At 40.4% G+C, this 17,254-nt stretch overlaps 1 pseudogene; it reads right to left on the reverse strand.

Moving 5' to 3' along the window:
* Positions 1 to 3,555: 3,555 nt before the first annotated feature.
* Positions 3,556 to 4,173, reverse strand: LOC130034115 (cyclin-dependent kinase inhibitor 3-like; annotated as a pseudogene).
* Between the last annotated feature and the right edge of the window lie 13,081 nt (positions 4,174 to 17,254).

Consider the following 17,254-nt stretch of genomic DNA (forward strand, 5'->3'; position numbering starts at 1 on the left):
ATCCATCATCTCAATAAAAGAAAAACACAAAAACCATACGATCATATCCATAGATGCAGAGAAAGTGTTTGACAAGACCCAGCACCCGTTTATGATGAAAACGATCAGTAAATTGAGAATTGAAGGAACTGTCCTCAATTATAGTCAAAGCCATCTATCACAAGCCCATGGCAAGCATCATCCTCAATGGGGAAAAACTAAAAGCCTTCCCTCTAAGATCAGGGACAAGACAAGAATGCCCACTCTCACCGTTTCTATTCACTGAATTACTGGAAGTACTTGCCATAGCAGTTAGGGAAGTAAAAGATATTAAAGGCATCCAGATAAGACAGGAAGAAGTCAAGCTCTCAGTATTTGCAGATGGCATGATATTATACTTAGAGAACTCTAAAGCCTTTACCAAGAAGCTACTAGAAACAATAGACTTGTATAGTAAAGTCTCTGGCTACAGTTAGCTACAAAGTTTTTTTTAAGAAACCAGCTATTGAGGCCTAGGCAATAGTTCCAATGGGCTCTACTGCCTGGGGGTAGCTCTTGGTTCAATCACCAGAACTACATGGTGGCCTGAGTACTACTGGAAGCAACCTCAAGCACTGAGAATAGCTCTTAAATGCTACCAGTTTGTCTCCTCACCCCACTCTCCCAAAACAAGACACTAGTTTCTATTGGAGATATCGTGGTTGAAGTTGAATGAGGCATTTAATCCAACAGTTTTTTTTTTTTTTGCTTTTTGGGTCACACCTGGCGATGCACAGGGGTTACTCCTGGATCTGCACTCAGGAGTTACTCCTGGCGATGCTCAGGGGACCATATGGGATGCTGGGAATCGAACCCGGGTCGTCCGCGTGCAAGGCAAACACCCTACCCTCTGTGCTATCTCTCCAGCCCCTAATCCAACAAATTTTTAATATGTTTAAACCTTATCTACTTGGGGAAAAGGTGTCTAATAGGACATATCAACTGGAGAAGATGAATGAACTTGTTTTGTAGTTGAGAGAGATCTGTGGCAGAAAGTCCTTGCACATAAATTCACACAGTACTGTTACTCTCTGTTGAGGCAAGGGGCTAGTTAACAGCAAATCCTCACTCTCAGTTGCTGAGGATTGCGTCAAGCACCTACCACAAACAAGGTAGTGATATTCCAATGTGCTACATCACAGGTCTAGTCTTTTGATGCTTTTACTAGCCTGGCTCTGGCTAGAGACTCACTTTCAGCCTGGGGTATAACTGTTTCTCTAAAGAGCAGGGCCAGCTGTGAGCCTTCAATAGCCCGTACAGCAGCTGCTTATACATGTTTCCAGGACTGCAATCCTAAACTTCCATCCTTTGACTTCCGAACAAATGGACTTACTGCTCTCTTGAACTTATACTCTTCTTAATCATAGTAGTATTTATATTCAGGCAATTAGATAAAAAGGCACTTTGAAACTTTGAGTTGGTGGGAAAGGAGGGGTCAAAAAGAGGACTAAATGGGAGTGTAATTGTAGGGCATTAAATATAGGACACTAAGGAACAGGTGTTGGAACATTATATCACTGAAATCCCATCATGAAGAAATCTGTAAATGTGTATATCACTGTGATTCAATTTAAAAAATGGAAAAAGATTTTAAATAAAGTAAAAATAAAAATATATATATAGGACACTGACAAAGTTAGTGTGAAAAATGATCCTGTGTCTGGTGGGGAAGAGTCTCCGTTGTCTGAAATGCAAACCTGACAACATATTAAATTTGAATATCTTAAAATTGATGTCTAACAACTTCTATATGGAGGGATTTATGAAAAATTAAAATATTGCAAATGATGCACTGTTGGCATATTGAACATATTGCTATTTAAAACAAAATTATCGGTTTACTTTTGGCCAGGATATGGAAACAACCCAAATGTTCAGCCACAGATGAATGGATAATATCTGTGGATATATACACAATGGAGTACTATGCAGCTATGAAAAAGTGAAATCATGCTGTTTATGGTGATGTGGATGAACTGGAGGGTATTATTATGTTAAGCAAAATAAATGAGAGTGAGAAGAAAAAGTTCAGATCATCTAAATAGTATGTATAATAGAGAGAGCAAAGAAAGAGAATAGACAAACCCTTGACCTTATTTTAAAAGCTGATTTTTCAGGGCCAGATATATAATAAAGAAGTAAAGTCAGTTGACTTGCATATTTCTGAGTCTGCAACAATGGTCTGAATCCAGGCACCTGCTCTCTGAGCACTACAGTTCTCTGAGGACTACCATCGGTGGTTCCTGAGCACAGAGCCATGTGTGGTCCCTGCACACCACTAGTGTGGCTCCTCTCCTAAAAATGAGTACCTATAAGGGGTTTGGGCTGGGGTAAATTAATACTAAACTATAGATGACATAGGTGTAGTGGTGGGGTATCAAGGAACACTTTGGGAGTGGTAGGGTACAATAACTTTTTATATCATTCATATACTATAACACTATTATAACCAGCTAACCAGCTTACCTAAATTGCAATAGTAATGTATTAATTCGAAACAAATACCAAAACAGTTTGATATGCACAGTTATCCATTTAAAGAATATGTTAACAAATTCACTTTGAACAGTCAGAAATGTTATACCTTTTTCTTTTGAACTCTTATTTTCTAACTGCAGAATTTTGTGCTAAGGTTGTGTTTTTATTCTTCACAAATTTTTATTTTAGTGACCATGATTCATGTTAATGATTTTCATTAACAGTGTTCCATGCATACAGCATACCAATCCCACACCTCTACCTAACTGTGTGCTTCCCTCCACCATTGTCTCAGGGTCCCACCACCCTGAAATTGCCTCCCTCATACTGTCTCCCTGCTATTGTAATATCAGTTGTGTAGATGCCACTGTAAGATCAGTTGTGTAGAATATTTTTATTCTTGAAAGGCACTGGTAATTAAAAACTAATCACTTTCATCAAAATGTGTATAAACTTACATTGAAAATTTGTTTTTTTCTTTGATCATTTTCAGTATGATTATTAATGCATGCTTGATTAAAATAACACAATTGTATGATTAAACTGTAATTGACAAACATTATGAGAATAATTAACATCAGTTAACATGAAGGAACAGAATTTTTTTTAAAGAAGTAATTCATTGGTGTCTACGTGTTACTTTTAGAATGAGACCAAATTCAGTACTTTTAGTATGTTTAAATGTTGATAAATGTTTACATAAATAAGTAAATTGAAATAAAAGGAGTTAGTTGAAACAGTGTCATTCAATTAACAATTTTGGTTAAGTCCTCTTCTGATTCTGTCAAAAATAAGACATTAAAAACTACGTGCCTTTTCAAAAAAACCCATTTTTCTAATGATTGAAATAATAAATTTTCTCAGCAACACCAATATTTTCAACAGTCTGTTTAATGCGCTGTAGTTTTCTATACTATGGGATAAGTGTCAAGGTAAACCTTTTTTTGGTTTTTTAAATATGTCAATAAAAATTTTAGGAATGTCTGCACAAATACATACATATTCAAGTTGATAACAGTAGTTGTTTCAATATAAATTATGCTAGAAGATTTTTAAATTTCAGGTATTTCCATATATGTGGTATTTGACTTTTTTAAATCTAGATACAGATCTTGATAGTGAATCTCTTGATGATAGATGTGCAGCTAATTTTTCCCGGAATTCATGGAGGTAATTATATTGCTTTATAGTCTGTATTGCCCCAGATCCTCTCAGATCTCTCAGACTGTCAATAGCTTGCTGTGGCGATACTGCATCGACAGGTATAGGAGGAGACAAGTGACTACAAGACAAGATCTCCCAAGTCCTCCATAACAATGTATTAAGGTTTTCTGGTTATTTTTAGGGCAGACTGCAAGCTCTTCCATTATTTCACAGCATCTGGCTATGTCAGGAGTCCCTCCATCTGGGATTGGATGATGATGAGTGATAATTCCATACTGATGGTAGAAGTCCAAAAGGTTTGGAACTCTATATTTTGACAGTACCCCTCTGGTGCAGAAAACAAATATGTCTTGTATATCATAGGCCTTTAACTCATTCGTATCTTTTTGGATATTTCTTCTAACATCTTTAAATTTACAACCATGATATCAGAATTGGAGTCTGTTCATCTTCTCTAGGCTCTTCATCTGATGAGTCAAACTCACTTGTTTGCATTGAAGTAGGTGGCTTCATCACTAACCGCCCCATGCAGCCACCGGCCACCACCTCCTCCAAGCCTCCCTCAAGGTAAATTTTGAGACGAGTTAGAGACTACCTTACTTCTACATAGCGAGGGAAGGGAAGGTGATAAAGTTGAATCATCAGTTGTATTCTCATGCAGATCAAAACTACAAAGGAATACACATCGAAATAAGAATCTGAAAATTGTTTTAAAAAGACACAAATAATACCTGTATATGTGTCTCTTTAAAGTTTTCATGTAAAATTGCTTAAAAGAGGCCTGGCTACATATATTTTTTTCTTTTTTTTTTTTATTCTTTTATCCCTCCCACCCCCATCCCCCCATCCCCCCCTGCCTCTGTGGCAGGACAATCCCCTGTGTTCTCTCTCTCCTTTTGGGTGTTGTGGTCTGCAAAAGAGGCATTGAGTGGCAAACATGTTCAGTCCATAGTCTACTTTCGACATGCATCTCCCCTCCTGGGAGGATCCTCCAAACATCCTTTATTTGGTGCTCCCTTCTCTATCTGAACTGCCCTTTCCTCTAGGATACCCGGCTGGCCTCTAAGTTATGGAGTAATCCTCCTGGTGCTGATCTCAGCTATTCTTGGGTATTAATCTCATACTTTGTTACTTTATACATATATTTTTTTCTGACATCTCAGAGTAGACATTTTATAGCACTGATCATTATTTTTTAATACGTTCAGTTAAGCCCGAAACATATGCTTTATTCTTTAAAATTGAGAATGCTGCAGAATTGATATACAGAACTGAGTTCAGGAGGAGGTGGCTGAAGGTAGGGGCACTTGAGTCTGGGAGAAGGGAAGTAGGTGTGTTTGTGAGGGATTTTATGTTGGAATTTTGTACTTGGGAATCCCTCATTAACAGTATTGTAAATCACAGTACCTCAATGAATAAAATGTCTTAAAATTTTTCAAAAAAGTCTTCTTGTAGGACTGGAAAGATAGTATAGAAGCTATTACCTGTCCTTGCCTGACTTCTGGATTGATTCCCCAGGCCCACATGATCCCTTGAACACCATCAAGAGTAGTCCCCGAGCCCCTGGTGTGGCCTGAACCTCCTTTCCAACCACCAAAAATAAAGTTCTCATTTATCTTAGGAACGTGCCCATCCAATTTGAACAACACTGACCCACAGAAAAGAATAATGTGAAAATCAGGGGATTGGAGCATGGAAGGGGGAAATATTTCTACTGACCCCATGTGAGACATTATAATATGATTTCTAAAAAAGTATTGACTCACAACAGTGTGACACTCCCAAACTCATATACTGAGCTCAACTCAGATGTGTTGCTCATGTCCTGAGAACAAGGCATTTATTTACAATCATACTTATAGGGAAGAAAATTGGCAAAGTGCTCAGGGAAAGTGATTGCAGAAATGCAACTAGTCCACTGGACAAAAGAAGAGGACAAGAACCACAAATACAGTTACTTACTAATAATATGTTTCCCAGTTTCTCCTTAACTGTAGGCATTATACAACTCTTTGTAGTTCTTTAAGTAGAATATGGGATGCAGCTTGGATTTAGGGGCAAATGAACCAAAAGAAACTAGCTGAGACAATTTATGGAATCTCTGTTTTTGGGAAAGAGGGTTTAGGTCACACCTGGCAGCGCATGGGGGCTACTCCTGACTCTGTGTTCAGCAGGGCTTAGAGGCCCATGAGGTGCTGGGCATAGGACCCAAGCTTCATGCATGCATGCCAAGCCTGTATTTGGTCCTTTAAGCTACCTCTCCAGCCAATTTCTCTTTGAATCATCTGGAGCATAGCACTGGGGCTTAGAGCAGCTGTCTCACAAATGTATGATTATGAGTTCAAATTCCCAGTGGTGCATGTGTGCCAAGTGTGATATTGGCAGCTCTGCTGCTTGAGCCTGGCAGCTGTGCTATCTGCCACCCCCAAAGCCATAAGCAATTTCCGACTGCATTACACTCAGGTGTGTGTAAACACTACAAAAAGGGATGTGATGCCCTGAGAACAATCACGATCATCCTGTTGTTCGTTGATTGCCTTGAGCAGGCACCAGTAACGTCTCCTTCGTCCTAGCCCTGAGATTTTAAAAAGTGCCATATTCACGGCTCTTTCAGGGTTAGGGAATAAGACCCATCATTGTTACTGGTATTTGGCATATTGGGTATGCCACGGTGAGTTTGCCAGACTCTGCCGTGTGGGCAGGTTACATTTGGTAGCCTGCCAGTTGTCCAAAGTAAGAATGAGATAATAAAATGTCAGCCCTGAGAACATCAGAACTAAAAAGATGAGGGAGGTCTGGATGTGTGCTGAGCACCACAGTAACCCTAGTGGACAGCCATCACTTGTGCCCTTCAATTAAGAATGTGAACCCTAGAGAACACGTGTGAAAGCATCATAACTAGAGGAGCACAAATCTTGGTGAGCACTGTGGTTGAGTATGCAAGCGATCAGTGTAGCCTGATGTGTCAATCAGGTGAGCACCACAGCTAAAACAGTGTACACCATAGCCAGAGTTGTGTGCAGCCCCCAGTTATTAGAGTAACATCAGCAATAACAGAGAAGAGAAGAGAGTGGAATTAAATAGAAATAATCTAGTCCGGATATATATAGAACAGTGGGTAAGATGCTTGCCTTGCTGTTCCGTGTTTGATTCCTGGCATGCCATATCATCCCTCTAGCTTGTCAGCAGTGAGCCCTGAGATGAGAGCCAGGAGTCAGCCCTGGTCACAGCCAGTTGGGGCACACACACAGAGAAAGAATGAAAGAAAGAAAGAAAGAAAGAAAGAAAGAAAGAAAGAAAGAAAGAGAAATAATCTACTGATCTACTTTTTAAAGGATTTTTTAATTGAATCACTGTGAGATAGACCCTACAAATCTGCTCATGATTAGGTTTCAGTTATACAGTGTCCCAACACTCATCCTTCCACCAGTGTACATTTCCCAGCACCAGACCAGTGTACCCAGTTTCCCTCCCATCAACCCCCATCCCACCCAGTTAACTCTATGGCAGGTGCTTCTCTCTCTCTCTCTCTCTCTCTCTTACCTTTTCAGCATTGTGGTTTGCAATACAGATACTGAAAGTTTCTCATGTATATCCCTTTACCTACTTTCAACACTCAGTTCTTGTCCAGAGTTATCATTTTCAACTATTATTGTCATACTGGTCCATTTTCTATCTTACCTATCCTCTGTCCCCCCACAATTGTGGTTGATTCCAACCAATGACCAGTCCTCATAGTCCCTGTTATCCCTGGCCATGGATATTAGTATTGTATGGCACATTTTTATATACCACAAATGAATTCAGTCATTCTACATCTGTCTCACTTCTTCTGACTCACTTAAATCTGCATGACACTATCCATGTCCATCCATTTATAGGTAAATTTCATGACTTCATTTTTCTTACAGCTGCGTAGTATTCCATTGTGGAGATGTGCCAGGGTTTCTTCACCCATTCGTCTATTCTCAGGTATTCAGGTTGTTTCCAGATTCTGGCTATTGCGAATAGTGTTGCAGTAAACGTAGGAGTGCAGATGGTGTTTCTGCTGGGTGTTTTGGGGAGACCCAGGGTATATTCCCAGAACTGGTATTGTTGGGTCAAATGGGAGCAAATTTCTAGTTTTTTGAGGAATGTCCATATTGTTTTCTAAAATGACTGAATAAGTTGGCATTCTTGCCAACAATGAAAGAGTCCCTTTCTCCCTACATCCACACCAGCAGTGGTTGTTCTTATTATTTTGGATGTAAGCCAAGCTCTATGGAGTGAGATGATATTTCATTGTTATTTTGGTCTGCATCTTCCTGATGATTAGTGATGAAGAGCATTTTCTCATGTGTCTTTTGGCCATTCAAACTTCTTTGAGAAAGTTTCTGTTCATTTCATCTCCCTGTTATCTGATGGGATAGGATGTTTTTTTTCTTGTAGAGTTTAACCAGTGCCTTGTATATCTTTGATATTCAGACGGATATCGGATGAATAACCTGTCCCATTCTGTAAGCTGTCTTTGTATCTTAGTTGGTGTTCCTTTTGAGGTGCAAAAGCTTCTTAGTTTAATGTAGTCCCATTTGTTTTTCTCTGCTTCCACTTGCTTGGTCAGTGGCATTTCATCTTTGAAGATACGTTTAGCTTCAATATCATGTGTCGGGGGGTGGGGGCGCTGCCTATATTTTCTTCCATGTATTCAGGTCTGATGTTAAGGTCTTAACCCATTTTGATCTGACTTTTGTGCACGAAATTAGATAGAGGCCTGACTACATATTTTGCATGTAGCTGTCCAGTTTTTCCAGCACCATTTGTTAAAGAGGCTTTCCTTGTTCCATCTCACATTTCTTGCTCTCTTATCAAAGGATAAATGATCATATATTTGAGGATCTGTGTCAGGATATTCAACCCTATTCCATTGGTCTGCAGGTCTGTCTTTATTCTAATACCATGCTGTTTTAATTATTACAGCTTTATCATACAGTTTGAAGTTGGTTTGAAGGTGATGCCTTCCATGTTTTTCCCCAAGAATTTCTTTAGTTATTCATGGGGGTTTATTGTTCTATATAAATTTTAAGAGTGTTTGATCAATTTCTTTGAAAAATGTCATGGATATCCTTATAGTTACAGCACTGAATCTGCATAATGCTTTGGGGATGATTTCCAATTTTACATTGTTAATTTTCCCAATCCATGAGCAGAGGATATTTCCATTTCCTTATGTCCTCTTTTATTTTATGAAGCAGTGTTTTGTAGTTTTCTTTATACAGGTCCTTTACCTCCTTAGTGAAACTGATTCTGAAGTACTTGATTTTCTGTTGGCATGATTGTGAATAGGATTGTTGTTTTAAATATTACTTTCTTCTCTTTTATTATTTGCATATAGGAAAGCCATGAAATTTTGGATATTAATGTTGCAAGCTGCTGTTGGGGTCTCAGCAGCCAGCCTGAGACTTTGACCAAATCCCCTGCCCCTGAAAGCAAGAGCCAGCCCCATTTACAGGGGCCCAGGGGCTTGCTCCAGCTCTCCACACACGTAGACACTCTGGTTGAGGATGAGGGACTTAACAGTTACCATTTGCCTGAACTGATACACCCGGCCTTGAGAGTGGGAGATGTAAATCATAAACATCTGTATGAGGTAAATGTGATACACGTGGATTGCCTCCTGAAATGTATGTATAAAACCCCCTGTGTGAGAACTAATTAACGGATTGCTGATTGACCACCAGCCTTTCCCCCCTCTGCATGGTTCTTTCTCTGAGGCGGCAGGAGCCTGCGGTGTGTGGAGACCCAGGGAAGAGGCTTCTCCCCTATCCACTCCCTCTCCTATAGGGAGTAAGTCCAGCGACTCCTGGGGATCATACTCCAGTGTGCCTCGGTGCCCTCCTCATTCACCTCTGTGAAGGTCTTGTGCACTGCGTTGGTCAGGCACAGGCCCTGCCTGACCGGACATGCCCGAGAAATTCGTCATGGCCGGTTTGAAGGCATCCCACATGCCCAGTGTGCCCAGGACTCCCTTCAGGTCGTAGTTCTCCTCCAGCTGGAAGTGGGCAGCAGCACCTGCACCTCCTCCACGTCCAGCATGTTGGGCCACGTCCACTCTGTGAACTTCTTGTACATTGAGCGCCTCCTCCACCATCTTCAGGTCGGTGTTCTTGTCCGGAAGCATGATGATCATGTTCAGCTCGTTGCCGAATAGGGAAGCATCAGGATTTGAATGAAGATTTCTCGGATATAAGTCATTGAAGGGTTGGAGCGATAGCACAGCGGGCAAGGCATTTACCTTGCACACGGCCAACCTGGGTTTGATTCCTCCACCCCTCCCGGAGAGCCCAGCAAGCTACCAAGAGTATCTCACCCACATGGCAAAGCCTGACAAGCTCCTTGTGATGTATTTGATATGCCAAAAACAGTAACAACAAGTATCACAAGTTATTGTGAGATGTTACTGGTGCCCACTTGAGCAAATCGATGAACAATGGGAGGACAGTGCTACGGTGCTAAGTCATGGGAAAGGTGGATTTCTCATACATCATCTATATGAACTTGGTCTCGTCTTGGTCTCGCACTCAGTGTGGAACAGGTTTGACAGAAACTCCACTGTTTTCTTTATGCCCTCACAAGCTATGCAGGCCGCTAGGGGTGCTCTAGCTGCTTGGGGGAAGGGTTCCAGGTGCTTGAGCCTTTCGGAGTTCTCCGGGTGCTTGGGTGGGTCAGCTCACATAGTCCTCACAACTGTCACAGTACTCAGGATTATCACACTCATGACTGCAATGACCCTCACACCTCTCACGGACCTTAAGCCCTGCAAAGCCCTCAAAGCACCCAGAGTATTCACAACGATGGCATCCATTAACCGAGTACACCACACGGCCCTTATGATTCTTCAGCTGTACATGGAGCATGCATCCCATAGGGAGTCTATGAACCACAAGAATCTCGGGCCCCTGAGGTTAAATCTGATATATATGAGCCACATGTTCCACATGAATCTCACAGCACTCAGGATTCTTCTGCCAGACAAGTGGTACATTGACCATACGAACCTGACCATACTTATAATGTTATCTGGTGTTATTAGAGTGATCCATGTGGGCTGCCCACGCATGTTGTCCTGGCAGGGCCTGTGCCTGACCAAGGCCGTGCACAAGGCCTTTGTGCAGTAGCTTCTCGAGTCCCTGAATCTCCACTGCTCATACCTCACGCTCTGCACTGCATGCCTGTGCCCCTCCCATGGAGCTTTTATTATGCCCAAGAATAAAGGGCATAATATTCAGCAATTCCCCCTTGCTGAATTTTTTTAACATTATTACCCTTGATTTTAAATGAGTGAGGGTCCAGACAGCATGCACTGCAGCTTGCAGGAGTTCGAGATTTCATCCCTATCACTAATTTCATGATCCAACTGTGTAATTTCTGGTCAGTGATTTCAGGTTTTAAATAATTTGTAAGTGTTCAGTTTCTACACAACTTTATCATCCGCTAAGAATTTAAAAAAATCATATTCTCTCTTCAGCTGTTTTTGCTGGGATTCATATTTAGTTTGATAAACTTGTCCCAGTCCAGATGGGTTGGACACATAATGAGATTTGGAGACGACTGCTGGACTAGAGCCATTACCGACTGGATTCCACGGAACGTCAGTAGAATGCCTGGCCCACTTACAAGATGGTCAGACTTCTTTGTCAAGATGCTGAGCAATTGGTTTGAGGCTGTTTGTGTTCCTAGCAGACACCATTGGGCTACACTAGCATGCAACAGGGACAAATGGAGATGTTACTGGCGCCTGCTAGAGCAAATCGATGAGTAATGTCAAGTGATCAAGTGATCCCTGTTTCTAGTTTGTTTGGGTTTTGGCTCATGAATTTTATTTCTGTTTGTCAATAAGAGGGCTGGGGCGATAGCACAGTGGTAGGGCGTTTGCCTTGCACGCAGCGAACATGGCCGACTCGAATTCGATTCCTCCGCCCCTCTCGGAGAGCACGGCAAGCTACTGAGAGTATCTTGCCCGCACGGCAAAGCCTGGCAAGCTCCCCGTGACGTATTCAATATGCCAAACACAGTAACAAGAAGTCTCATGATGGAGACATTACTGGGCCCGCTCGAGCAAATCGATGAACAACGGGAGGACCGTGACCATGTCAATAAGAAGTGTAAGAGTTGGGACTAGACTTATTATTGTTGCAGCAAGGGGGATTGTGTACCGCGTTAGGGGAAGAGTGCTGCTTTTATGCTGACCATACCGAAGTTGTACGGATTCTATGGGCCCGTGGTGATGCCAGCCATGCAGTAGATAAACTTGCGAATCCTCGACCAGGAGAGGCGGCCTGGGTGCGTATGGCCATGGAAGAAGTGCGAGAAAGAGCAACATAGCCACCATATGGGGAGAGATGTTGGGTCAGAGAGCCAGAGGTGGGTAAGACCTCAGAGGAGCCAACCTAAGACAAGCCAGACCCCTATAGCCCCAGCATGAGGCTGCCGGGTGGCCCTCGACAGCTGGCTCTTACATAAAACAAAAAGGAGATGTTAGGGTCTCAGCAGCCAGCCTGAGACTTTGACCAAATCCCCTACCCCTGAAAGCAAGAGCCGGCCCTGTTTACAGGGGCTCAGGGGCTTGCTCCAGCACTTGACACACGTAGACACTCTGGTTGAGGATGAGGGACTTAGCAGTTACCATTTGCCTGAGCTGATACACCCGGCCCTGAGAGCGTGAGATGTAAATCATTAACATCTGTACTTAGCCTGATGAGATAAATGTGATACACGTGGATTGCCCCCTAAAATGTATGTATAAAACCCCCTGTGTGAGAACTAATAAATGGATTGCTGATTGACCACCAGCCTTCCCCCCTTTGCATGGTTCTTTCTCTGAGGCAGCAGGAGCCCGCGGTGTGCAGAGGGATAGGGCAGAGGCTTCTCCCCTACCCCCTCCCTCTCACATAGGGAGTAAGTTTGTGACTCCAGGGATTTATACTCCAGTGTGCCGGGACAACTGGCCAGGACCCCGAGAAAGTGCCACTTTACTATTTAAATCTATTGTTTCTAAAAGTTTTTTGTTAGAAGCTTTAGGGTACTATAAGTGTAGTATCATGTTATCTGCAAATAGTGAGAGCTTGATTTCTTCCTCTCCTATCTGGATGCCTTTGGTGTCTTTATCTTGCCGAATTGCTACAGCAAGTACCTCCAGTACTGTATTGAATAGGAGTGGTAAGAATAGGCAACCTTGTATTGTCCCCAACCTTAGAGGGAAAGCTTTTTAGTTTTTCCCTATTGAGGGTTATACTTACTGTGGATTTGTGGTAGATTGCTTTGGCTATATTGAAGAAAGTTCCTTCAACTCCCATTTTGCTGACAGTTTTCATCATAAACGGGTGCTGGATTTTGTCAAATGCTTTCTATGCATCTATTGATATGATCATTTGGTTTATCTTTTCTTCTATTGATATGAATTATGTTGATTACAAATGTTAAACCATCCTTGCATCCCTGGGTTGAATCCCACTTGGTCATGATGCATAATCTTTTTGATGAGTCATTGGATTCTATTTGCTAATATTTTGTTGAGAGTCCTTGCATCTGTGTTCATCAGAGTTGTCTGACTAATTTTCTTTTTTGTCATGTCTGTCTGCTTTTGTCCCATATCAGTCATTTAGACTTCAGCATATAACGTTCTATTTTATCAGGTTGTCAGCAGGTTTTCTTAGGGCAGGTTGCTTCAGATTTTTACAAACATTGGATTTTCATTGTTTTTGTTTTATTTTGGAAATACTCCCAGAGTTCCTTAGTGTCTCCTTCCACTCTCTGCTGGGGGTTGTTTCCAATATTGTTTAGGAAATCTTGTGCTGGTGGGGATGAAACCCCAGCTTCCCACACATAAGCCCTGCTCTCAGTTCATTGACTATCTGGTCCTTTTCCTATCATTTTTTCCACACTGTAGTTAGGGTGGCTTTTGAGTTATACCTGCCAGTGTTCAGGGCTTACTCCTGGATCTGAGCTCAAGGACCACTCCTGGTGTCACTTGGGGGACACTATGCTGCTCCCAAGGATGGAACCTTGATCAGCTTCAGGCAAGGTAAGATCCTTCCAGGCAGTTCTATCTCTCCAGCCCCTAATTCAGATTCTTTTTCTTTTTTTCTTTTTTTTTTTTTTTTGCTTTTTGGGTCATACCTGGCGATGCTCAGGGGTTACTCCTGGCTCTACACTCAGGAATCACTCCTGATGGTGCTCGGGGGACCATATGGGATGCTGAAAATTGAACCCGGGTCGGCCGCGTGCAAAGCAAACACACTACCTGCTGTTCTATCGCTCCAGTCCCCCTAATTCAGATTCTTATATTGCAGATTTGTATATTGCAGTCTTAGTTATTACATTCTGTCAATTATTGCTTTACAGGATAAAGTACATTTTTCTTAAAATACAGTCGTAAATATAGTCTACCTAACTGGTGCCTATATCACTCTTCAGGCTCATTTTACTTTGCCTCTTTCCTTGGATTGTATATTTTATCCATGACGAGTTACTAATAATTTCCCCAACAAGCCATGCTGTCTTAAAGTTTTGTTCTTTTATAAATACTGTCCGTTCTATTTGAGTTACTTGTTCTCTAACATTAAATGAGATTAATTCTTGCAGATCCCTTAAATCCCCACTTAGGTATAATTTTGGAAACCTTTATGACAGTAAAATATCTTTCTTTTCTAAGTTTAAATTTATTATTCTCCATTCTTACTTGCCATATTTTTAAAGATTAATAGCAGACGCTTTACCATGAATTTCTATTTCTCCATTTCCCATTAGAAAACCTTGCACTGACCTGTTGTTCAATAAATTACTTTTGAACAAGTGAGAGAAGACTGGGAGGAGAATGGATGTCTAATCTGAGGTAGATTTATGATTTAATCTTTTATTTGGTGTCCTGGATCATTCCCAGGAAGAAATCATAAAGTTTTAGAGAATGACATATGAGGCTAGGGTGCTTCTTAGCTATGCCCAGAAAGAGTTAACTTTGGTATTATCTGCACAATTTTATGAAGTTGTTTGTATTAAAAATACATTAAATAAAGTTTTGTAGTCTAATAGCCTCTGCAACATTCACAATAACATAATCAATGACAATAAGAAGATATTAAGAAAATGAGATTGCTTAGAGACTAAAGAAGGGAATCTGGGTGCTATAGAGGCCAAAGTGTAGTCACAGTTGTTGACTCTAGCATACAATAGAACAAGACTGGAATAGAAAGAGTAATAAAAGGCCATTGAAAGCACACCTGTTACAGAGGAGACAAGGTCTTGGACAGTATCCGGTTCCATGCCTAGGACTATTTACCTCTTATTTATTTTAAACTCTGAGCAATATAGGGATAAAATGGGACACATTAGTGTTTAGAGTATTGTTCTAATACTTCCTATTGTCAACATATTTTATATATTACTGCTCCAAGGAATTATACTTTATGTATTGCACAAAGCGAGGACAATTTTTTAAAAACATACGAACAAAATATAAGTACTATAGGAAAAAGAATATTATCAAGCCACTAAACATCAATTGCAATGTACTCACTGTTAGCCATTTCTAATTTTCTTTATTACCACTAGATGTAAGTTATTTTAAAAGTATTATCATTTAGATGTTATTAAATTATTTTGTTTTTAGCTATGCAAGTGACTAGATCCACACAGGATTATAGGTCTCATAACTTAAGGTCTCATAATTTAAATGTTTCTGAAACCTAGTGAGTAGCTTAATAAAACTATTAATAACATAGACAGCCACCAATATTTTAGTAAAGTGGGAGCTTTCAGTAAAAATAGTGACATGTGGATTTAAGTCAACATGATGACTTAGGGAACCTCTGGAGTCATTGTGGATCATACTCTGTGCCAGCAGTTTAGTGCTAGGACTCAAGGATTTGTAGTGATCAAAATTTCCATACTTTTGGAAAACATTTTAGTAGTAATTTTGTGGGAAACTCAGAAGTTTTTAAAAATTTATTAATTTCTATGTTCTGAAGAGTTTATTGCTATGCAAACAAGAACAATAAAGTTAATTATATTAATTTGACTAAGATAAGCAGGTCTGTCAGGAAAAGCTTCCTTTAAGATTGCTAGCTAGAGGAAGCAACACCCTTTGGCTTGTTCCAGAGTCATGACAATGTTCATGCAAAGAAATGAACAAATTTTGGGAAATGTGAGATGCAGAGTCAATAGAATTTAGTGATAAATCAATGACAGAAGAGGTACTGAAAACTTGACTATGATTTCTGATTTTCTGACTTGAGTAACTGGTGGGTAGTGCTGTCACTCAGTGGAATGCAAAGCACTGAAGAAGTAGAAAGGTGATCAATCTTTTATGTTTGGTTGGTTTAGTTTGGTTTGGCACTGCACCTGGCAGTGCATAGGACTTACAGCTGGCTCTGTGCTCAAGGATCACTCCTGGTGGAGCTCCAGTGACCGTATGTGTTGTCTGAGATCAGACTCAAATCAGCAGAGTGCAAGGCCAGAGAGTAACCTGCTGTACCATCTCCCTGGGAAGATGGTATAAATCTTGAATGTGTTTTTTCTGCTATTAAATACTTAGTGTTTTAGGTAACTTTTTTATTTGTTTGCTTTTGGAATTTGGGACTATAAGTGGTAAAGTTTGGGAGCTACTCCTGGCTCTGTGCTTGGGAGTCGCTCCTGTGAGTGCTCAGGGGTCCCAGGGTGCTGGAAATGAAACTTTAGCCTCCTGAATGCAAAGCATGTACTCAACTCATTGAGTGATCGTTGTAATTCATAGATAATTCGGCAAATTTATGATTGTGAAAATATAGGATGGTGTTAGTGGAATAAAACTAAAACCCTGAGAATATATACAATTAGCTAAGTAAAGGTTATTATTTCAAGAAACACAAAGTTTATTTAAGTATAGAGGAGATATTATGCAAAAGGAGGGCAATTGGAAGAGAAATTTCTGGAAGGTCATGGAAATCAAAGGAATACTGTTTAAATCATGGTGTGATCCTATAAAATGAAGACTGAATGAGTTCTACATATGTGACAGTCTCTTTAGCTTGTATTCCATCATCCTCTCACACTTCTACCTCAATTTATATGGTATTAATTCAATAGCAAAGGGATACACTAAATATATAGGACTGGAATATATGGAGAAAACTTCTTATTTTGAATAAGGTTTTTGAAGAAATGTAACAGATATTTTTTCCAGAGGCAAGTGACATTCTACTTTCCTTTCATAGGAGAGTTAGGTTTCCTGTTTATGATCTTTTAGTTCCAAACTCATTGGAATTCAACAGAAAGAACTAAATTATTTTCAGTTGAGGAAACAACTGGGATTTAAAGGTGAACATATGTACACAAGGACTCAGATATATTTGTTTGTCATAACTTCACAGGTGAAAGATCAAAAAGTATGAAACATTAAAAAATTGTTCCTTAGCTAAAACTCTGTGAAATTTGTGGATCTGGGAATATGAAGCCCTTTTTATGAAGAAGAAAAGTTTTACACAGTTTAACCTCAATTAGGATCAGATATCAAACATTATCTTACTTCAAGTGATTAAAATGGATAGCACTTTAGTACATACAGACTAAAAAGAACTTAAAC

Source organism: Sorex fumeus, unplaced genomic scaffold (assembly GCF_029834395.1).
Source record: "Sorex fumeus unplaced genomic scaffold, SorFum_2.1 ptg000058l, whole genome shotgun sequence".
In the NCBI taxonomy this organism is placed as follows: domain Eukaryota; kingdom Metazoa; phylum Chordata; class Mammalia; order Eulipotyphla; family Soricidae; genus Sorex; species Sorex fumeus.